This window comes from Hordeum vulgare, chromosome 6H, assembly GCF_904849725.1.
Source record: "Hordeum vulgare subsp. vulgare chromosome 6H, MorexV3_pseudomolecules_assembly, whole genome shotgun sequence".
Lineage (NCBI taxonomy): Eukaryota > Viridiplantae > Streptophyta > Magnoliopsida > Poales > Poaceae > Hordeum > Hordeum vulgare.
Window position 1 is genome coordinate 351,881,709 of NC_058523.1, and position 23,892 is coordinate 351,905,600.

A 23,892-nucleotide genomic window follows, 5' to 3' on the forward strand; every position below is an offset into this window, starting at 1 on the left:
GCAAAAATGTCTCATGTGTGACAAAACTGTTTCTGATGAGCTGTACTCGTTGGCCAGGGGACCATCTGCGACTGTATTGACTTACCAAGGGTACGAGATAAATGGGAATACATTTTACATGATCACCCAAGATCAAAAGAGCACCAACCAAAACAGCGGTGTCCGCTTTGATGCAGCAACCAAGAGGGGAAAGGACAGATATTATGGTTACATAGTGGACATATGGGAACTTGACTATGGACATGATTTGAAGGTCCCTTTGTTTCACTACAAATGGGTCAATCTGTCAGGAGGCAAGGTACAAATAGGACCATAGTCCGGAATGACAACAGTGGATCTGAACAATCTTGCGCACCCAGAGGAACCATTCATCCTAGCCAATGATGTGGTGCAGGTTTTCTATATGAAGGACATTTCTAACAAACCGAGAAAAAGAAAATATAAGGAAGCGAATACATCATACGATGAGCCAAAGCGCCACATAGTTCTTTCAGGAAAAAGAGACATCGTGGGATTGGAGGGCAAGATAGACATGTGTGAAGATTATGAAAAGTTTCATGAAATTCCTCCCTTCAAAGTAAGTCTAACCCAAGCACCCTGTTAAACGATGAAGATTATCCATGGCTGCGGTGCAATAAGCAAGGAACACAAGCGAAGAAAAAGTGAAGAAACTAAATGCCCTTTGTAACAGACGAGTTCTCGTAGTGCTTTTCATCCGCAATGTGGCTTTGAATGGTGCAATTGAATAGTTGAAAATTGATGACGTTGCTTTGAATGGTGAATTTTTAACACACAAAAATTGAATAGTTCAAACAAGTGCACAAAAATAAAATCCCTTTGTAACAGATGAGTTTTCGTATGAAACCGTGATATTTCGAAAGAGATTGTCCGTTTTGTACACGAAGTGCATCCAGTTTTTGCCGCAACCCTTTCATCTTTTTAGCTCATGCTATGTGGGTGAAATGATGATACCATGCTAACTTTGAACCTTTTCAGAGTTCATTTGTAGTGCTTTCCAATTTAAGGGTCATTTAGCTCAAAAAATCAATAAATGCATGAAAAATACCAAATGAAGTCAGAAATAGTTGAAAATTGATGATGTGTCTTTGAATGGTGCATTTTGAACACACAAAAAGTCTCGCATTCAAATAAGTTCAAAAAATGAAATCCCTTTGTAACAGATGAGTTTTCGTATGAAACCGTGATACTTCGAAAGAGATTGTCCGTTTTGTACATGAAGTGCATCCACTTTTTGCCGCAACCTTGTCAACTTTTTAGCACATGCTATGTGGTGAAATGATGATACCATGCCAACTTTCAACATTTTCACAGTTATTTGTAGTGCTTTTCAGTTTAAGGGTCATTTAGCTCAAAAAATCAGTAAATGCATGAAATATACCAAATGAAGTCAGAAATAGTTGAAAATTGATGATGTGTGTTTGAATGGTGCATTTTGAACACACAAAAAGTCTGGAGTTCAGATAAGTTCAAAAAAATGAAATCCTTTTGTAACAGATGAGTTTTCGTATGAAACCCTAATACTTCGAAAGAGATTGTCTGTTTTGTACACGATGTGCATCCAGTTTTTGCCGCAACCCTCTCAACTTTTTAGCACATGCTATGTGCGTGAAATGATTATACCATGCCAACTTTCAACATTTTCAGAGTTCATTTGTAGTGATTTTCAATTTAAGGGTCATTTAGCTAAAAAATCACTAAATGTATGAAAAATATCAAATGGACCGACGGACCTTTTGTCTCGGTTCTAGCCACCAACCGGTATGAAAGTACTCTTCTTCCCGCCCTTTTGGGCCATCGGAAGTGTGGCTTTGGTCCCGGTTGGTGCCACCAACCGAAACCAAAGATTTGGCATATAGTGCGAGAGTTGTCGAAATTGTCCTTTAGTCATGGTTGGTGTAACAACCCGGGACTAAAGCTATGCTTTGGTCCCGGTTTGAGCCACCAATCGGAACAAAGGTGTTCGTATATTGCGGAGTTGTCGAAATTTCCACAAACTTCCATCCCCCCCGTTCTCTCTTCGTCGCCGTTCCACCCGAGCCCTTCACCGCCGGACCGTGCCTCCTCCACGAGCCCGTCGTCGCCGTCGCCGTCACTCATGATCCCGTCGTCTCCCCGAGCCCATTCTCGTCACCGTCGGTCCCGAGCCCGTCGTCGTCGCCGTCACCGTCGCCCCCGAGCCCATCGTCGTCGCCGTCGTCCCCGAGCCCATCGCCGTCCCCGATCCCATCGTCGTCGCCGTCGTCCTCGAGCCCATCGTCGTCGCCGTCGCCTGGAGCCCAACATCGTTGCCGTCGCGCCGACGCCGGCACCCGCGAGCCCATCGCCGCCGTCATCATCGCCCGTCGCCACCCGTCGTCGTCGTCGCCGTCGTTGTCGTAGCCCCCGAGCCCATCACCATCGTCGTCGTCGCCCGTCGCCCGTCGTCATTCCAAAGCCCGCCATCGTCGCCCGTCGACGCACCGGTAGCACGTCCATCAATCTCAATCTCCCTATTTATGAATCCATGTGTGTGAGAATACGTAGTCTAATTGCGAATCCATGTGTGTGTATTTCAGTCGTATTAGAATATATTGGGTACATTTTTGAACTCCCCAATGTAAAACTAGTTATAAAAATAATAAAAATATTTAGATTATATTCAGTTACAATAGAAAATAAAGTTATAAAAATTATAAAAATATTTAGATTAGATTAAGTTACAAATTAAGTTTTTACGTTAATATTTGGGATTATGGATAAAGGGCTTCCCCCACTTTGTAATATTTGAAGAAACAATGGATATTCCAAGAGACATGGAAAAGAACAAATTTTGGGGGATATAATCCACGGCGACGGTAGTAATGTCAAATTTTTGCTCAGCGACATTGGTGACTACCGAATCCCGGAGGAAGGACATTATCATGATGGCTTCGGTGATCGAACAATGGACGAGGAAGGACATTATCATGAAGGCTTCGCTGACTACAGAATCCTGGAGGAAGGAGACCATGATAACGGCTCCGGTGACCGAACGGAGGAGGGAGCTATTGAAAAGTCCGGATCGAGCCAAACTCCGGTAACGAGACGAGGCCTGACGAGAAGGTTGGGCAAGGATCAAAAGTTCACGATCATAGAACTGTCGAACGATGGCCTACCGATTGAACCCAAGCGGACCAGGGATCCATTTTCTTCTCAGTGCGGAGCTATTGTGAGGGACAACATCCCGATCATCATCAAGCAATGGAATAAGCCTAAGGGCGACAACGTCCCTGAAGGTGATTATGTCACCGTGATATGCTGAAAGATGATCTTTGGACCACGTTGAAAGAAAATTTCACCCTACCGCGAGTGGAGGATCCGAATAAGCGAGTTATAGAGCCATTGGTCAAGCCGTGTGCTCTTAAGAAGATGGCAGAACTATTCAGGAGGTGGAAGAAAGAGTTGAAATCAAAGTATGTCGACAAAGGGAAGACTCCAAGATTCGTCGGCGGATTTGAGAAGATGAGAGAACACTGGCCCGCATTTGTGGCCTAAAAGTCATCGGACAAGAGTAAGGAAATGTCAGAGAGAAATAACAAAAGTGCTGCAAAGAAGCAATGTCATCATCACACGGGGTCAGGTGGCTACCTCAAAGGCCGTTCGTTGTGGGACAAAGCTGAGAATGACCTGATTGCTAAAGGGGTCCAACCACAGACATGGAACTGGCCCGACCGTTCAAGGAATTGGGTCTTCGGGATTGGGGGAACTTTGGACCTTGAAACAGGGAAGTGTACTTGGATGGACGAGCAACTTGCAACACCCATCAACAAGCTTCAGTAGTGTATCACTGCAGCGCAGGAAGGGGCGTTCTGTCCCGAAAGAGAGAAGAACGACCTGATTGAGGCCCTAGGGAATGCTGAGCACCCTGAATGAACACGGGGCACACCAGGCTCCGTTCCATGGAAGGTTGGGTTTCCCGACGTAGCCGGTTACAAAAGCCGAGCGAGAAAGAGGAGAGCGGAGTTGAGCGACATGGAGAAGATCAATGCAAGACTACAAATTCTAGAGGAACTTGAGAGCCAGCGAGCTGCTGACCAACCATCTCAGCGGCACGAAACTACCCCAGAATTTACCCCGCAATCTCAGCGGAGAAGCAGTGTGGCTTCCACGGAGCTTGTTCAGCCTGACTTCACGGCTCCTAGCTACCCCGTGGATACTATCACGGAGTCTCAACCTTGCGAGCTTTTGAAGAAATGTTGGAACCTCCTCAATCCAACGGAACTTTTCACTGCCGTCCGATTCCACGTGGCTATGCTATTGTGATGGTGGATGAAGTACAGGAGGATTTTGAGCAGCTCGATCTTGACCACCCTACAGGTGAAGATGAGAATAAGTTGGTTCATGCTTTGAGGAGTACATGTCTATGGCCGAAGGAGTACATCAAGCTTCCAAACTGGACGCCTCCTCCTCCTCCTCCGGCGAGTGATCAGGGCACTCCTCATCCTCCTCCGGTGACTGATCAGGGCACTCCTCATCCACCTCAGGCGAATGATCAGGGCACTCCTCATCCTCCTCCGAGACATATGGGCACTCCGCCTTCTTCTTCGGCTCCTCCTCCAGCGCGTGGGGGCACTCCGCTTCCTTCTCCGACTCCTCCTCCGGCGTGTCGGAGCAGTCCGCCTCCTTCTTCGGCTCCTCCTCCGGCGCGTCGGAGTAGTCCGCCTCCTTCTTTGACTCCTCCTCCGACGCGTCGGAGCAGTCCGCCTCCTTATTCGGCTCCTCCTCCGGCACGTCGGAGCAGTCCGCCTCCTTCTTCAGCTCCTCCTCCAGCGCGTCGGAGCAGTCCACCTCCTTCGTCTCCTCCTCAGGTGCGTCATAGCATTCTTCCTCCTTCGGCTCCTCCTCAGGCGCGTCAGAGCAGTCTGCCTACTCTGCAACGGCGAAACAGAGACATCGTCGTCGCTCCGCCAAAAATTACACAAGTAAGAAAGATGCCGCCTCCTCCTCCTTCTCTCAAGCAGAAGACAGACTCCGTCGCCGCTCTGGTGGCTAGCAGTGATGCAATGTTAGCAAAACGAAGAAGCGGGAAAACAATTCCCCAGCATGGCCAACAGAAGAAGCAATCGTGCCCCACACTCAAGGTGTCTAGCGATATCGTCGTCGCTAATGATTCGAGGTTGCCGCCCGGTACCAATCGTGGCGATTACGTGAATGATTCAGTAATTTTTTTAGATAGTTGAGGTAACAAATGAAGAAACATTTGAATACGTGCTAGAGAAGCCTCTCATCAAACCTGGTCATCCTCCTCTAACACCGAGGATGCACGAATTGCATGAGTGGTACATGAACATCTTCAGGGAGACTAGGAAAGACTATGTGTACATGAGAGTGAAAAAAGATCACGATTTCATTGGAGCTACAGTGCTGCTTGTTCAATTTGAGGAGTTATTTCAGTTATGCAATGAACTGGCCCTCGACAAACAACTCCTCACTTCCTACTGTTTGTAAGTATTACTTCTATAGTTAAGTCTCAAGCTCAGCTCGTTCATTGCATGTATCTATAATTATCCTCACTATATATATTATGCAGATTGAACATCGTCGGATTAAAAAACAGCAGGAATCTTTGATGTTGGGTTCATTAGCCCAGAATCGGTAAATTTATTGTGGGTACAAAATGAAACCAAAGAGACCGAGGTTAAGTTGCTAAAGCCGTTGCTTGCAAATCAAAACAAAAGGGAAATACTCTTTCCTTACAACTTCAAGTGAGTGTTGTTGTCTTCTCTGTATACTCGGTTTCGCTTACTCGAGGTTAAGTAAATGTAATTGATGAGTTATATATGCGTGTGCAGTTACCCCTTTATTTTGCTATCCATTCAGCTTGATGTGGCAAAAGTAACTGACTTAGACTCGAGACGTAAAGATCCCGAGGATTATGCGGACGTGACTACAATGCCCAAGAAGTAAGTTCACTCAATACCGGGACCATACTGGCATGCAACTTTTGTTAATTTCCTGATATCAAGTAATCATTTTCTTTGCATGACAGGGTTTGGAAGAAGTTCACGAATAAGGTTCGCGGTATACCCGAAGAGTTGCAATTTACGCACCCCCAGTAAGTAGTACTAGTTAGTTCCGCGCATCTCCAGTTGATTCAAATTTATCAATATATCATTACCATGCTTGCTTATCGGTTTGATTGAACTCTATATATTCTCGTGAAGTTCTTGTACCAGGTAGTTGGGACTGAAAAATGTGCATACTACGTATGCGAGTTCATTCGCCTGTCGACCTCTGGGCGGAGCATCTCTGACGAACAATTTGAAGTACGTAAATAATATTCACAATTTTATTTTATATATTACCATCAATTGTGTTGAGTTTTATTCATATATATGCAAGTATTGACCCCCTTCTTTAAAGTAGATCTGGAAGAAGCGGGATGAACCCCTATCAGATGATGGCATACGAGCAATTCAAGAGGAATTGGCGGAATTCTTTCTTGACAACGCCATACCTAAAGACGAAGAATACCATGTGATCTATTTGTGATTGGACCTTAGGTAGATGGTGTTAGGCATTGTAAAAGATGTTATACTGTAAAAGATGTTAAGTATTGTAAATGGTTTCCTTCATTTTGTTATTAGCTAGCGTCATGTTCTCTTTATATGTATAGTAGCTAACGCCAACCAAGCACGGAGAAAGAGAGGACACTTCTCTCTATTAGCTAACTAACACAATATGAAACCACTAAATTAACCCTCCACCCCCCCCCCCCCCCCCCCCCGCGCGTTAAAAAAATAAAAAACCCCAGCTTCGGCCAGATGCTGACGCGTGGATGCCATGTTGTCTCGGTTGGTGTGACCAACTGGGACTAAAGGCCCTCCTGCACGGGCTCCCTGCATCGGCCATGTGGAGACCATTTGGTCCCGGTTCGTAAGCGAACTGGGACTAAAGGTTTTGGGCTTTAGTCCCGACCATTTAGTCCCGGTTCAAGAACCGGGGCTAATGGGCGTCTGGAACCAGGACAAATGGGCCATTTTCTACTAGTGATATGATTCAACTATGTTAGTATTGTCGAGAGAAATTGCACTAGTGAAAGTGTGGACCCTAGGCCTTGTTTCCAAGCATTTATAAAATGTTTTGCTCCTTGTTTACTATTTGTTACCTTCTGTTTTTGTATTTTCATATTACAAAAACCTATATCTACCATCCATATTACACTTGTATCACCATCTCTTCGCCGAATTAGTGCACCTATACAATTTTCCGTTGTATTGGGTGTGTTGGAGACACAAGAAACTCTTTGTTATTTGATTGCAGGGTTGCTTGAGAGAGACCATCTTCATCCTATGCCTCCCATGGATTGATAAACCTTAGGTCATCCACTTGAGGGAAATTTGCTAGTGTCCTACAAAACTCTGCGCTTGGAGGCCCAACACGGGTCTACAAGAAAAAGGTTGTGTAGTATACATCAAGCTCTTTTGTAGCGCCGTTGCCGGGGAGGTTAGGTAAGCGACACTCACATCCCGTTAACGAAGCTCTTTTCTGGCGCCGTTGCCGGGGAGGTGAGTGCTTGAAGGTATATCTTTAGATCTTGCAATCAAATCTTTTACTTTCTTTTTCTTCACTAGTTTGGTTTTATAATAGAAAACTACAAAAAAATGGAATTGAGGTTGCCTCATATGCGTCATATTTTTAATATCTTTCGTGAAAATGATCGAAGGGAAAATTGTGCTCAAGTGTTAGAAGAAGAAGCTGTAAATATGTTTAGCACTAAATCTTTGAGTGATGAGCATGATAGCAATATTGTTAGTATAAATTCTCTGAATACTCATGATTCTAATGATATGCAAAGCCACAAGCTTGGGAATGCTATTCTTGATGAATATGATATTTTTAGTCCCCCAAGTTTTGATGAGAAAAACTATTATGATGATAGCATGCCTCCTATGTATGATGATTATTGTGATGACATGTATGCTATGAAGAGTGATAGTAACCATGAAACTTGTTATCATGATTTTAATATTCAAAGTGGTTATGTCAATCAAGTACCTCATGATAGTTATTTCGTTCAGTTTGCTCCCACTATTATGAAGGAGGAGAAGTTTGCTTATGTGGAGAGTGATAAATTTTCTATGCTTGTAGATCATGAAAATAATGTTGTAGGTGACAGTTATATTGTTGAATTCCTTCAGGATGCTACTGAAAATTATCATGAGGGAGGAGCATATGCTTGTAGGAATTGCAATAATATCAAGTTTCCTCTCTATGTGTTCAAAGTTTTGAAGTTACGCTTGTTTTGCCTTACTATGCTAGTTGATTCTTGCACCCATAAATTGTTTGCTCACAAAATAACTATGCATAGGAAGTGGGTTAGACTTAACTGTTCTTGTCATGAGATTCATGATGCTCTTTTGCATGTTATAATTATTATTCATGTGTGAGCATCATTGAAATCATCATGCCTAGCTAAAAGGCTTTAAAGAAAACCGCTTGTTGAGAGACAACCCAAAAATTTTACTGTCTTTTTTGATGTCTTCACATGATTAAGATACTATAGTAATCATGTTTTATAAGTTTTGATTCAATAAAGTGCCAAGTAAAGCCTTTGGGATAGTGTGGCGGATAGTTGAGTTGATTCTGTGCAAAAACAGAAACTTTTGCTCTTAGTCCAGGAATAGTGTATATTCACTGGAATGTGATTTTGATCTGAATTTTCTACACATGATTGATATACAAATTTTCTGGGTTTTCCTAATTTTTCATAATTTCTAGAAATAGGGAAGTATGGTTACACTACATATCTTCAAAGAATGTTCTGTTTTTGACAAATTCTATTTTGCATGCATAGTTTTCTTGTTTTAGTGTTCCCATAGCTTATATTCAGTGATATAAATTATGAGAATAGTAGAATACAGTAGGTATCATGTGGGAACAATTATGAATCTTGTCTTGATGGTACCTAAGTGAATGATCATTATTTATTATACTAACCCATCTCACGAAGGTCCGTTAATTTTTGTGTGATTGAAGTTTTCAAGTTTTGGCTGAGACACCGATATGAGGAGAATAAGGAGTAAAAAGAACCTAAGCTTGGGGATGCCCAAGGAACCCCCAAATTAATATACAAGGAAGACTCAAGCGCCTAAGCTTGGGGATGCCCCGGAAGGCATCCCCTCTTTCGTCTTCAACATTATCGGTATATCTTACTTGGACCTATATTTTTATTCATCACAGAATATGAGTTTTTCTTGGAACGTCATTTTATTTTGTTGATCTCTGTTAGGTGTTATTTATAATCTTGTTTTTCAATAAAAAGTTCCGAGAATTGCATTAGGATGCTTGCATTGCATACTTTGATTGGTGTTGTGTAAAAATAGAAGTTGGTGCTGTAGTGTTCGAATTTTCATTTTTTTACTGGAATGGGGAAAGTTTGTGAACTTTTTACATAGGGTTTTCATATAAATTTTATAGCATGCCCTAAATTATCATAAATTTTTGAGTTACACAAGTACACTATTTTCATAAATTTCTACAAACTCTTCAGTTTGGACAAATTGCTGTCATAGTTTTGTTATCCGCTTATCCTATGGTTTCCATAGGCTATATTGAGAGATATAAATTGTGCAAATTATAATAAACAGTACATGATGTTCGCAATTATTATGCAACTTGTCTTGGCAGTACATAAAGAGTTGATTTATTATTATGTGCACTAACCTATCTTACGAGTTCTTTTCAAGTTTTGTGTGGATGAAGTTTTTGAGAATAGGGGAAACCGGGATACGAGAGGATTGAAAATATATAAAAGCTCAAGCTTGGGGATGCCCAAGGCACCCCAAGTAAATATTTCAAGAACTCTCAAGCATCTAAGCTTGGGGATGCTACGCATCCCACCTCTCTTCGTCAACTATCGGTTAGCCTATGTTGAGCCTAAATTTTTATTCGTTCACATGATGCGTCCTATTCTTGGAGTGATTTTTTATTTTGTTTGCTGTTTAAATAAAATACTCAGATCTTCAAATATTATTTTTGAGGGAGAGAGAGTCCTCACATAGCTCCTTAATTATTTGACTACTCATTGATCTTCACTTATATCTTTTGTGAGTAGCTTGTCATTTCCTCTAATGCTTCACTTATACCTTTTTGAGGGATGAAATCTTTATGCTCTTGTGCTTCCTTTAAATTGGTTTGAGCATGTCGAAAGGGTAATAACAATATATGAAACTAGTCCCAAAGTAATAGATACTCAAGAGGGATATAATACAAACTTTCATGAAGATCATGGGACAAATTAAACTTGATTATTTGTAATAGTTTTGAAACATGATGATAGTAATATGTGAGTCATGTTAGTGAGTAATTATGCTTTAAGTAGGAATAATGGTGTCAAGGTTTGTGATTCCCTATGCATGAATGAAAGTCAATAGTTATGCAATGAAGTTACATCCTACTGTGGTGCATTATTCGGTGTTAGTTATGACTCAATGCTCACTTATGTAAATTTTTGTATATTGATTTGATTGCTTCCCAATCTATTTGCTAGACATCATTTGTACTAAGTAGAAATACTACTTATGCATCAAAAATCCTTAAACCATATTTTGCCTCATGAGTCCACCATACCTACCTATATGCGGTATTTCTATGTCGTTCCAAGCAAATTTGTATATGCCATCTCTAAATTTTCAAAATAATTTTTCTCTTTTGTGTGCCCGTACCGCTCATGAAACTGTGGGGAGTGTCCAATATTTTTCCATGCTAGGTGGGTTATTCTCACAATATGTGTTGATTCACTATCATTCATGAGAAAGTGACTGGTATTCGGGATGCTCAGTTCCATGCTCAAAAATCAAATCAAATATAATGAAACAAAACTCCCCCAGGAATGTTGTTGGTATGGACGGTACCCGTGGATTCGGCTCGCCATGGAGTGTGAATGATTGTTTGAGGGCGAGTAAAAACTTTATCATTCTGTTTGGGAACCGCCTATAATGTATCTAGCATGGAAAGTATTGTGAGCTACTTTGTCGTTTTCGTTGACAAGAAGAGCAAGCTACTCAAAATAATTTTTCTCTCTCAATTTAAACCTTGAGCTCTTGCACCTCTACAAATCCCTACTTCCCTCTGCGACGGGCCTATCTATTTACTTTATGCAATTTTTATTTTTGCTTTGAGTCTCCATCTTCTCTTATAAGCACCAACTAGGGAACACTATGAACGTACTTGAGCATCGGGCATAGCTAATATTTGAGTGTGTTTCATGAATGGATCCATGATTGAGCATAGTTGGCTAGGGATAACTTTATTTAGTGTTGATATTTTGAAAGACATGGTTGTTTGTTGACATGCTTGAGTATTGAAGTCATTATGTTAAAACTAGACTATTGCTTTGAATCACTTACAAGTCCAAATGTCCATGATATATGAAGAAGAAAAGAATTTAATGAACATGTTACGCAGCATTCCACATCAAAAAATCTGTTTTTATCATTTACCTACTCGAGAACGAGCAGGAATTAAGCTTGGGAATGCTGATACGTTTCCAATGAATCTATAATTTTGCTTGTTCCATGTTGTTATATTATCATTCTTGGATGTTTTACAATCATTTTACTACAACTTTATATTATTTTTTGGGACTAACCTATTAATGGTTGCAAAATCGCACAAGTTTTTGTTTCACACTTTTATTTGTAAGAATTAATTAGAAATTGTGAAAAAAATGCAAAAGGAGCCTTGTTGGAGGAGGACTCTGACTCTCTTGAAATCTATCCACAAACACTTTTTAGAGATCGTCTGTTTGACCCCCGAATACGGTATAAAATGGAACACGCGAAAATTGAGAAAGTGTGGGGAATTTTATGGAAATGAATCTGGACTACAAATTCGTCCAAAACGGAATTCGTATGCGATCTGGAGACTAGTTTTACTAGAGGATAATATCTGATTACGGGATCACGAGAATTGTTGATGTGATTGAGTTCAACTCTTAACATATCTGATATATTCGGCCAAGCCACGATTTTGGAGACTCATGAGGGCTGTGAGAAACCCCTAGGGAGGTTCTAGATGTGTCCGAGAGCTATTGGATCAAGGGTCCATCCATCGGAAGGCAATAGAGCATCACAGACGCACATATAAAGAGAGGAAAAACCCTAATTTTGGTAGAGGCACCAAGAGCACGAATTGGCCTCTCCCTTGGCAGCCGCCAAGAAGGGGAGAGGCTCCTCCTTTGCAGCACCAATACCAAGGAAGAAGGAGGGGCAAGGGGCTGCCGCCCTTCGCCTATGTCGTGGCCGCCATCACCTCCATCTCTTCGGTGTTGCACCTCTCCATCCATAAATCTCTCTTTCTCACCATGATAATGTGTGAGTAATCCTCCTCGGGGCTGAGGGTATGTACTAGTAGCTATGTGTTCAATCTCTCTCTCTCTCGTGTTCTTGAGATGGCACGATCTTGATGTATCGCAAGCTTTATTAATATAAATGAATCATATGGAGTTTTCCCATCTCTATCTTTTTGTGATGAATTGAGTTTTTCCTTTGAAGTTTTCTTATCGGATTGAGTCTTTAAGTATTTGAGAACACTTGATGTATGTCTTGCGATGGGCTATCTGTGGTGACAATGGAATGTTTTATTGATCCACTTGATACATGTTTTGGTGATCAACTTGCGCGTTCCGTGACCTTGGGAATCTATGCATAGGGGTTGGCACATGTTTTCGTCTTGACTTTCCGGTAGAAATTTTGGGGCACTCTTTGAAGTTCTTTGGGTTGGATTGAACATGATGAATCTGAAATTATGTGATGCATATCGTATAATCATGCCCATGGGTACTTGTTGTGACATTGGAGTATCTAGGTGACATTAGGGTTTTGGTTGATGTGTATCTTAAGGTGTTATTTTAGTACGAACTCTAGGTCTGTTCGTGACACTTATAGGGATAGCTCATAAGATTGATCAAAAAATATAACTTTTAGGTGGTTTCATACCCTACAATGATTTCTTCGTTTATTCTCCGCTATTTGTGCCTTTGGAGTGAACTCTTTGTCGCACGTGAGGGATTTATATATGATTCAACTATGTTAGTATTGTTGAGAGAACTTGCACTAGTGAAAGTATGGACCTTAGGCCTTGTTTCCAAGCATTTATAGAATGTTTTGCTTGCGTTTACTATTTGATACCTTGCTGTTTTTTTATTTTCAGATTACAGAAACCTATATCTACCATCCATATTACACGTGTATCACCATCTCTTCGTTGAACTAGTGCACCTATACAATTTACCATTGTACTGGGTGTGTTGGGGACACAAGAGACTCTTTGTTGTTTGATTGTAGGGTTGCTTGAGAGAGACCATTTTCGTCCTATGCCTTCCGCGTATTGATAAACCTTAGGTCATCCACTTGAGGAAAATTTTCTATTGTCCTACAAAACTTTGCGCTTGGAGGCCCAACACGAGTCTAAAAGAAGAAGGTTGTCTAGTAGACATCATCAATATAAACACAATGGGAGCATCATGAAGCCTATGCCAAGCACATTTAATTCTAACCCTCTTCCTAGGAATAGGAATTTTTTAAGCAAAAGTTTTATTATAGAAATAATCAACTGGCATAGTAAGGCAAACCAATCACAACTTCAAGATTTTCAACACATAGAGAGGAAACTTGATATTATTGCAATACCTACAATCATATGTTCCTCCCTCATAATAATTTTAAGCAGAATCATGAAGAATTTAACAATATAAATATCACATAAATAATTGTTTTCGTGATGCACAAGGATATAATTTTTATCACTACCCACACAAGCAAAATCCTTATCATTCAAAGTAGCGGGAGCAAACTCAACAAAATAACTATCATGAGATACTTGATTGATATAATCAAACTAAAAATTAAAATCATGATGACAAGTTTCTTGGTTATTATTATTCTTAATAGCATACATTTCATCACAATAATCATCATAGATAGAATCTTTCTTATCATAGTCAACTAAAATATCGTCCAAAATAGTGGACTTATCACTAAATAAAGTCATCACCTCCCCAAATCCACTTTTATCATTATGTAAAGATCCAACACCCTATAAAATTGTGGGATCATTAGTACTTATAGTTGACATCTTCAAAACCCACTTTAATCAATATAATCATCATAAATAGGAGGCATGCTTTCATCATAATAAATTTGCTCATCAAAACTTGGGGGACTAAATATATCATCTTCATCAAACATAGCATCCCCATGTTTGTGGCTTTGATATCATTAGCACATGGATATTCAGGGAATTCATACTAACAATATTACTATCATGCTCATCATTCAAGGAATTCACATTAAGCATTTTTATAAATTCTTCCTCTAACAATTGAGCACAATTTTCCGAACCATCATTTTAACGAAAGACATTAAGACGAAGCAAATGAGGCAACCTAAATTCTATTTTTCTGTAATTTTATTTTATAAAACCAAACAAGTGAAAAAAAGAAACTAAAACATTTAATTGGAAGATCTAAAGATATACCTTCAAGCAGTCACCTCCCCGGCAACGGGGCAAGAAAAGAGCTTAATGTCTACTATGCAACTTTACTCTTGTAGACGTTGTTGGGCCTTCAAGTGTAGAGTTTTGTAGGACAACAACAAATTTCCCTCAAGTGGATGAGGCTCAAGTTGATCAATCCATGGGTGGTTTAGGATGAAGATGGTCTCTCTCAAACAATCTTGCAATCAAATACAACAAATCCCATGTGTCCCCAACACACCCAATACAATGGCAAATTCTATTGGTGCACTAGTTAGTGGAAGAGATGGTGATACAAGTGTAGTATGGAAAGTAGATATAGGTTTTTGTAATCTGAAAATATAAAAATAGAAATGTAGCAAGTGGAAAACAATGATTAAAATTTTGTATAAATGCTTGGAAATAAAGCCCAGGGTTCGTACTTACACTAGTGCAATATCTTACCAATGCTAACATAGTAGAATCATAAGGTCATCCCTCAACAAGCAACAAAGATTCACTCCTTAGTTCCTATTAGCGGAGAACATAATAAGAAGTTGTTGTAGGCAGTGAACCCCCTAAAATTTATTCTTTTTATCAATCTTTTGAGCTATTCCTATAAGTTTCACAAACAACACTCGAGTTTGTACTAGAATAATACCCATGATACATATCAATCAATCCTAATGTCACTTAGATACTCCAATGTCTCCCCAAGTATCCTTGGGCTAATTGTACGACATGCATCAAACATTTTCAGATTCATCATATTCAATCCAACACAAAGAACATCAGATTCATCACGCTAAATGGAGCCACGTGGGCCCTAGGGGGTGGTCGCGCCCAGTTCCTTGTCACCCTGAGGAGGCTCCCCTCTTGTGGTTCTTTGCTCCAATATTACTCATATGTTCCAGAATAAATCGTCAAAAAGTTTTAGGCAATTTCGAGAACTTCCATTTTCTGCACAAAAACAACACCATGGTAATTCTGCTTAAAACAACGTTAGTACGTATTAATTCTAAATAAATCGTAAAAGTGCATCAAAGCCATATAAAAATATTCTAAACATAGGTGAATATGGCATAAATACTTCATAAATTATTGATATGTTTCGAGGCGTATCAGAGATCCACACCAAACCTCAAAATTTGCACCGAAAGCACATGAGGGTTTCATGCTTGGTTATGGAACGGATTCACACACCTACACAAGCTTCAACATTTTTCACAATAATATTGTTGAGACTGTAGATGTGCAGTTCAATAAAACTAATGGCTCACAAAGAGAGCATATGTTGTCTATGCTAGGTGAACTTCCATCTGATGAAGCTATTAGGCTGCTGGGCACTGGTGAGATCATACCTGAGGAACGAGTTGTTGAGAAAGTCATCATTCCTTCACCTACCCCTCACAAAGACAATGATGCTTGTGAAGATATTGTTGTTGATGAAGACAATGCTCAGTAGTAGGACCAAAGTCTTCGACCTGCTGATCCGTGAGTTGCTAATGAAGTTAAAATCAAGAAGATGCTCGACAACATTAATGCACCAGGTCCTCTCACTCATTCAAGAGCTAAAAAATTTGCTAACTTTTGTGGGCATTTTGCTTCTGTGATGATCTCAGAGCCCACCAAAGTGGATGAAGCTTTTATGGAGTTGGACTGGATTCAAGCAATGCAACAAGAGCTTTATCAATTCAAGCTCAACAATGTATGGGAGCTAGTCAAGTGCCCCGATCCATGCAAGCAAAATATCATTGGCACAAAATGGTTCAATCGCGACAAGCAAGATGAATATGGCCAAGTGGTCAAAAACAAGGCTCGTCTTGTCTCTCGAGGCTACACACAAGTTGAGGGTATCGATTTCGAAATAACATTTGCACTTGTTGCTAGACTTGAATCCATACACATATTGCTTGCTTATGCTAACCACCATGATATATGCTTATACCAAATGGATGCCAAAAGTGCATTCCTCAATGGTAAGATTGAGGAAGAAGTATATGTTGCTCAACCACGAGGGTTTGAAGATCCAAAACACCCTGACATGGTCTCCAGGATCAACAAAGCATTGTATGGCCTAAAATAAGCACGAAGAGCATGTTATGACACACTCGAGGAATTCCTCAAGGACAAAGGCTTCAAGCCTGGTTCGATGGGTCCTACTCATTTCACTAAATCATATGATGGTGAACTATTTGTATCTCAAATCTATGTTGATGACATTATCTTTGGATGTACTAAACTCGATACAGTGATGAGTTTAGCTTCATGATTGTCGAGGGGATAACCCCGGGGTAGGCTCAGCGAGCCTGCTCTTTTACCTTCAGCCAAGAAGGAATAACTAGAACAATTCTACAAGGCCCAAGTCCCCTGGCCGGCTAGGTAGCACCTGTCGGCTGGGGGGCGAGGTGACAACTCTATGGCCGGCCAGGAAGCACCTGTCGACTAGAGGCGAGACGGCTACCTCCCCCTGGCCGCCTAGGCCAAGCCAGCCGACTAGGGGCTAGGCGGCCGTGCCCAGGCCGGCTAGTTAATCAGGCTAGCCAGCTGGGGATCGCAAGTCTCATCAGACCGTAGGTCATGACGAGACCCTACGGTTAAAGGTGCCTACGCGTTAGCAAAGGTACTGGATCGGGGTGCACGACACGTACCAGCATCGGTGGCCACGCTGCTGACCTCCTCCGGCTCAGATCCATCACCCTGCACAGTGTCGGCCCGTCAAACTCCCACTCCATTACTGCACTCGGCATGGAAACAGTGGAGGCGGCCGTACTGTTTGCCCATGACGAATCTTGTTGGACGACACTGGACGTACAACATGTGTCCTGCGTCAACCTTATGCGAGAGTCTTATTGACTAGCCGGCAGGTCCCACAGCCAGACGGGACTTCACAACCGGCGGGCCCCTCCTGCGACAAGACAAGACGCTTGTGGACCCCCTGACTAGCCGGCGAGGCTGCCAGCCGGGTCCCACGCTCGTACCTTTATCCATATTGTAGGTCGGTGGGTTCGTCTATAAAACCCCCCGGCCCCCCTCCATGCAGAGGGTCGGTCAACTTAGCACACACACAAACCACATAGGAGAGGCAGACGCGAGCCAGCAGCTCCTTCTTCATCCTCCGCAATATAGTTCCAGGAGCACTTTGTAGTCCCATTCATACATCATACACTCCGGTAGGATTAGGGGTGTTATCTCTACGGAGAGCCCTGAACCTGGGTACATCGTGCGTTCCATGCTTGTGTCAACCTCGTTCCCAACGCCCTCCGGTGCCACTTCGGTTCCCACCATCTTTAGCCTACCCTTGGTTTATGTTCTGAGTGAACTCCGACATTTGGCGCCCACCGTGGGGCCGTCCGTGGCATCGGCTGGCTTCACGCGTTGGGCGGGGCCCCGCGCTTACACCACCGGATGCATCGCATCCGGATAGATCTGCATGCCCGTGGATCCTGCCTTCGATGAGGCTTCACCGATGATGATCGACGTCCATGTCCTTCATGCGGATTTGGACGGGGAGTCCGATGACAAGGTGCTCCCTAGCATCATCGTCGCTGCAATGGCGAACCTCAGCGTTCTCTTTAGCGATCTGCGCCTCAACGATGGTCCTCGCAACTTTGGCGAGGACTTCGATGTCGAGGCGTTATGCGCCAGCTTTAGTAGGCTCTCTATCGCTGAGACACCTGCATTCGACGTGTACCCCAGTAATGTACTCGTCTTCGACAGTCCTCCGTCATCTGCGAGGTTCTTCACCCCGTATCATGTCGCCACCGTCTCCAACATCGTGGAGGTGATGGTCATCGGCGCTGGCACCAGCACGACTCATGGCAAGGCGTCAACAGACGCTGGTGAGCCTGATGTTGTCACCGCTAACACTCTTCAGGCCGCTCTTACTGTCCTGAAGACGCCCATCTCCGCCTCCACAAACCCCACCGACGCACGGGCCTCGCTGGAGGAGTGATCGCCATCGCCTCGGCTAAACACCAGATGGAGGCCAGGCAGCGTGAGTATAACTCCGCCTACGGCCTCACTCCGGTTTCCGAGGCCCCTAGCCAGCTCGGCTCGGTCCCCGGCCACGGTCGGGTCATCGCCGAGATTCTACGCGGCAAGCAGCCCATCCACAAGACTCCCGCGGCGAAATTAGGGGCGGCCCAGGCGGCCATGGCAGAAATGCCAAGCTTGGAGGGCGAGGAGCGCGCCTTCGAGGAGAAGCGGGTCAAGGATCTCCTTGACGGCGCCAAGGAGCAACAGACACGGCTTGACCCCGGTCAAGCTCAATCGGAGTCTCCCGGAACTAACCCCGGAGTGCGCCGTAACCCCAACAGTCATCAACAAGCCCAAGGATCTTCCTCGCATCGCACTTTCGGCCGGAAGGGCGAGGGCAGCCACGACAGGTGTTCTGTGCGCTAGAGCGAACATACTTCGAGTCGGCGTCGCGGAGATGATGAGAGTGATTTGGTATATGAGGTTCCTCGTCCGGGGAGGACCCATGCTACCGTCTCACAAGGCACCCTTCCGATCGCGGCTCGGATCGACGCTCGCGTCCCCCAGGGTGACCACGACGCCGGCAGGCGTCTCAGCGCACTGGCGCAGTCAGCTCTTCTAGAGGAGGACGGTCCCATCGGCCCGGCATGCTTCGGCCCCCGGATCCGAGGCGAGCCATTTCCCCGAGGCTTTCGTCCGCAATTTCACCGGCACCTACAAGCGCCTTGGCCGGCCTCGCGAGTTGGCCATGTGCAACCAGAGGCCCGACGAACCCCTTCACGACTATGTCACAAGCTGGACGGAGCTTCACAACTCCTCCGAGGGAGTGCATGAGGTACAGGCTATCTAGTACTTCATCGACGGCTGCCGAGACGGCACTCTCCTCAAGCACAAGCTCATGTGCTCCGAGCCCACATCTCTGGCGGTGCTCATGGACAAGGCGGACAATTATGCCACGGTCGACTCTGTGATGCGGGTCAAGGTGACCGCCTCGGACAAGGCTGTCCCCACACCGGCTACTCCCAAGATGGCTGGAGACAATCTAGGCGGCCAGAAGAACAACAAGCGCAAGGTGGATCAACTCGATTCGCGCTCCAACAACAAGCTAGTAGCCAACATGGAGGGAGAGGCGCCGGCTACCTAGGCCGGCTCCCAACGGAGGCGGACCAACAAAATCAACTGGCGGTCCAAGCAGACCTTCGAATAGATGCTTGACGCGCCCTGCAAGATGCATTCTGGGGCACAGCCCTCTACGCACACCTTCGACAGTGCAGCTTCGCACGACGATTGTCGCAAGGGGAGGGCCTGCCGGCTACCCCAGGTGCACCTGCAGCGCCTCAAGCTCCGGCTCCCGGTCCTGCTCCGGCTTCACCACCACCGCCTCGCCACGACGGCCGTCTCCACGACGACTATTGCTACTTCAACAAAAGACCTTCCAACGGCGCCAGAAACAAGCGTGCTGACGGGACACTATTCTTGTCTTGATACTCCTCAGCAACGGCACCAGGAATCCTTCTGCTACGGCTACGCCTTTAGGGACTTCCTTGGCAAATATGCAAAGGATTCCCCCGTGGACTTGGAGCCTTGCATTGGTGTTCCCTCGAAGCGGAAAGGGTGATGTAGCACATCGGCGGTAAGTATTTCCCTCAGTTTTGAGAACCAAGGTATCGATCTAGTGAAGGATTATCACAAGTACATGCACAAAGACAAAGAGCTTGCACCCAATGCTATGAAGGGGTTGTCAATCCCTTATAGATTGTTTGCCAAGTGAGAACTGAAAGCAAAAAAGAGACAAAGCAAAGTAAAAGCGAAAGTGGAAACGATAGGTGTGAATAGACCCGGGGGCCTTAGTGTTCACTAGTGGCTTCTCTCATGAAAGCAAGTAGACGGTGGGTGAACGAATTACTGTCGAGTAATTGATAGAACCGCGCAAAGTTGTGACATTATCTATGGGAATGATTATATCTATAGGCATCACGTACAAAACAAGTAGACTGATACTTTCTGCATCTACTACTATTACTCCACACGTCGACCGCTATCCAGCATGCATCTAGTGTATTAAGTTCATGAGAACAGAGAAACGCCTTAAGCAAGATGACATGATGTAGATGGACAATCTCATATGTACGATAAAAGCCCATCTTGTTACCCTTGATGGCAACAACATGATGCGTGCCTTGCTGCCCCTTCTGTCACTCGGAAAGGTCACCACATGGTATGAACCCAAAACCAAGCAGTTCTCCCATTGGAAGAATCATAGATCTAGTTGGCCAAACAAAACCCAAGACTCGGAGAGACTTACAAGGATATCAAATCATGCATATAAGAAATCAGCAAAGACTCAAATATATATCATAGATAATCTGATCACAAATCCACAATTCATGGGATTTCGACAAACACAGAGCCAAAGAGGATTACATCGGATAGATGTCCATGAAGATCATGGAGAACGTTGTATTGAAGATCCAAGAGAGAGAAGAAACCATCTAGCTACTAACTACGGACCCGTAGGTCTGAAGTCAACTACTCACGAGTCATTGGAGGGGCGATGATGATGATGAAGAAGCCCTCAAACTCCAAAGTCCCCTCTGGCAGGGCACCGGGAAGGGTCTCCAGATGAGATCTCGCGGAAATGGAAGCTTGCGGCGGCGGAAAAGTTTTTTCGTGGATGCACTGATTTTTTCTGGATTTTTAGGGAATTTATAGGCCAAAGACCTAGGGCAGGGGAGCGCCATGGGGGCCACAAGCTTGGTTGTTGCGGCCTCCCCCCGGCCACGGCAACAGGGCTTGTGGCCCCCCTGTGGGCCCACTTGCTTGGCCCTCAAGCCTCCCGATCTTCTTCCGTTCTGGAAAAAATTATTTCGGGGATTTTATTCCGTTTGGACTCCGTTACAAAATCACATCTAAAAAGAGTCAAAAAAACAAAAAAAACAGGAACTGACGCTTGGCACTGAATTAATAAGTTAGTCCCAAAAAGATATAAAAGGTAAACAAAACATCCAAAGTTGACAAGATAACAACGTGAAACCATCAAAAATTATAGATACATTTGAGTCGTATCAAGCATCCCCAAGCTTAACTCCTGCTCGTCCTCGAGTAGGCAAGTGATAAAGAATGAATTTTTGATGCGTTCATGCTACCTAGCATAGATGTCCTTTGTAACTCCTCTTATGTGACGTGAATGTTCAAATCCATTAGATTCAAAACAATAGTTTGCTATTGACGTGGAAACAATAATACTTCAAGAAAACTAGCAAGGTACTCATGAACTTTCAAAATAACAAGGCCAAAATAAAGTTATCCCTACAAAATCATATAGTCTGGCTATGCTCTATCATCACTGCACAACGAATTTAAATCATGCACAACCTCGGTATTGGCCAAGTAATTGTTTTCACACCTTTACTTTCTCAAACTTTTTCAACTCTCACGCAATACATGAGCGTGAGCCATGGTTTTAGCACTATAAGTGGTGTGGAGTGTAGTGGAGGTTGCAAGACAAACAAAGAGAAGATGGTCACATTGGCAAGGCATATCAATGAGCTATGGAGATTCTCATCAATAGATATCAACGTGAATGAGTAGAGATTGCCGTACAAATGATGCACTAGAGCTAAGAGTATGTGAAAGATCTTAAAGACAACTAGTGGGTGTGCATCCAACTTGCTTGCCCACGAAGACCAAAGGCAATTTTGAGGAAGCCTGTCATTTGAATATACAAGCCAAGTTATATAATGAAAATTTCCCACTAGCTATATGGTGGTGACAAAACGAGAGACTCTCAATCATGAAGATCATGGAGCTTAATATGCACAAGTGTGGAAAGGTGGTATCATTGTCCCTTCTCTCTTTTTCTCTCATTTTTTTGAATGGGATCTTTGGCCTCTTTTTTTTGGTGGGCATCTTTGGCCTCTTTTATTTCCTCACATGGGACAATGCTCCATCAATGATGATCATCACACTTACAACTCAAAACTTAGAGCAATGATGACTCTATATGGAATACCTTCGGTAGTGTACCGTGACAATGATCTAGCATGGCATGGAAATTAATGGAAACATCTTGCTAGCTATCTTACGATCACGCAATGACCATGTAGACATGGTGGCACATGTCATGGTGGTAGTTTCATGGCAATATATCTCGGAATGACTTTGAAAAAGCCATAGTAGGTAGGTATGGTGGCTGTTTTGGGGGAGGCTAATGGTGGGTTTTGTGCACCGACGAAAGTTGCACGGAACTAAAGAAGATAGTGATGGTGGAAGGTGAAAGTGCATCTAAACCATGGACTCAACATTAGTCATGAAGAACTCATATACTTGTTGCAAAAGTTTTATTACTAATCGAAACAAAGCATTCAACGCATACTCCTAGGGGAAGGGTTGGTAGGAATAAACCATCGCGGGATCCCGACCGCCACACAAAGGATGACAATCAATAGACTAATCATGCTCAGACTTCATCACATAGCGGTTCACCGTACGTGCATGCTACGGGAATCACTAACTTCAATACAAGTATTTCTAGATCCACAACACCTTACTAATATAGCTTCAATATTACCATAACCACAACTCAAAACTAGTTGAGATGAATCAAACTTCTCTAACTATTCAATGCACATGAAGGTGGAAGTTTTCGTATCCCTTTGGATAACTACCCCTTTTTGAGACAACTTTCATAGCATAGATAAACTACCAAGCCACGCGTCACTGTGCTCTAAAAGATATAAGTGAAGCACATAGAGCAAAATCAACTAGCTCAAAAGATATAAGTGAAGCACATGTGAGCTGAATTGTATACCAAAGGATATAAGTGAAGCTCGACAAAATCACGGTGAGTGCATGTCTCTCTCTATAGGTGTGCAGCAAGGATGATTGTGACACAACAAAAATAAAAGACTCCTACGATACAAGATGCTCCAAGCACAACACATAACATGTGGTGAATAAAAATGTAGCCCCAAGTAACGTTACCGATGGATTGAAGACGAAAGAGGGGATGCCTTCCCGGGGCATCCCCAATCTAAGGCTTTTACGACATCCTTGAATCAACTTGGGATGCCTTGGGCACCCCCAAGCTTGAGCTCTTGCCACTATTTATCTTTTTGTCCATAAGAACTTCACCCTAAACTTTAAAACTTCACAACACGAAACTTAAAGAGAAACTCGTGATAACATTAGTATAAGACAGCAAACCACCACTTCCTTAGGTACTGTAGCAAACTTAAATTCTACTTATTTTGATGTTGGGTTACTATATTTTCAATCTTCCATGGCTAATACCCCCCCGATACTATCCATAGTTTCATCAAAATAAGCAGCCAACACAACAAAAACAGAATCTGTTAACAGCAGACCAGTCTGTAGCAATCTGTATACTTCATATACTTCTGGTACTTCAAAAAATCT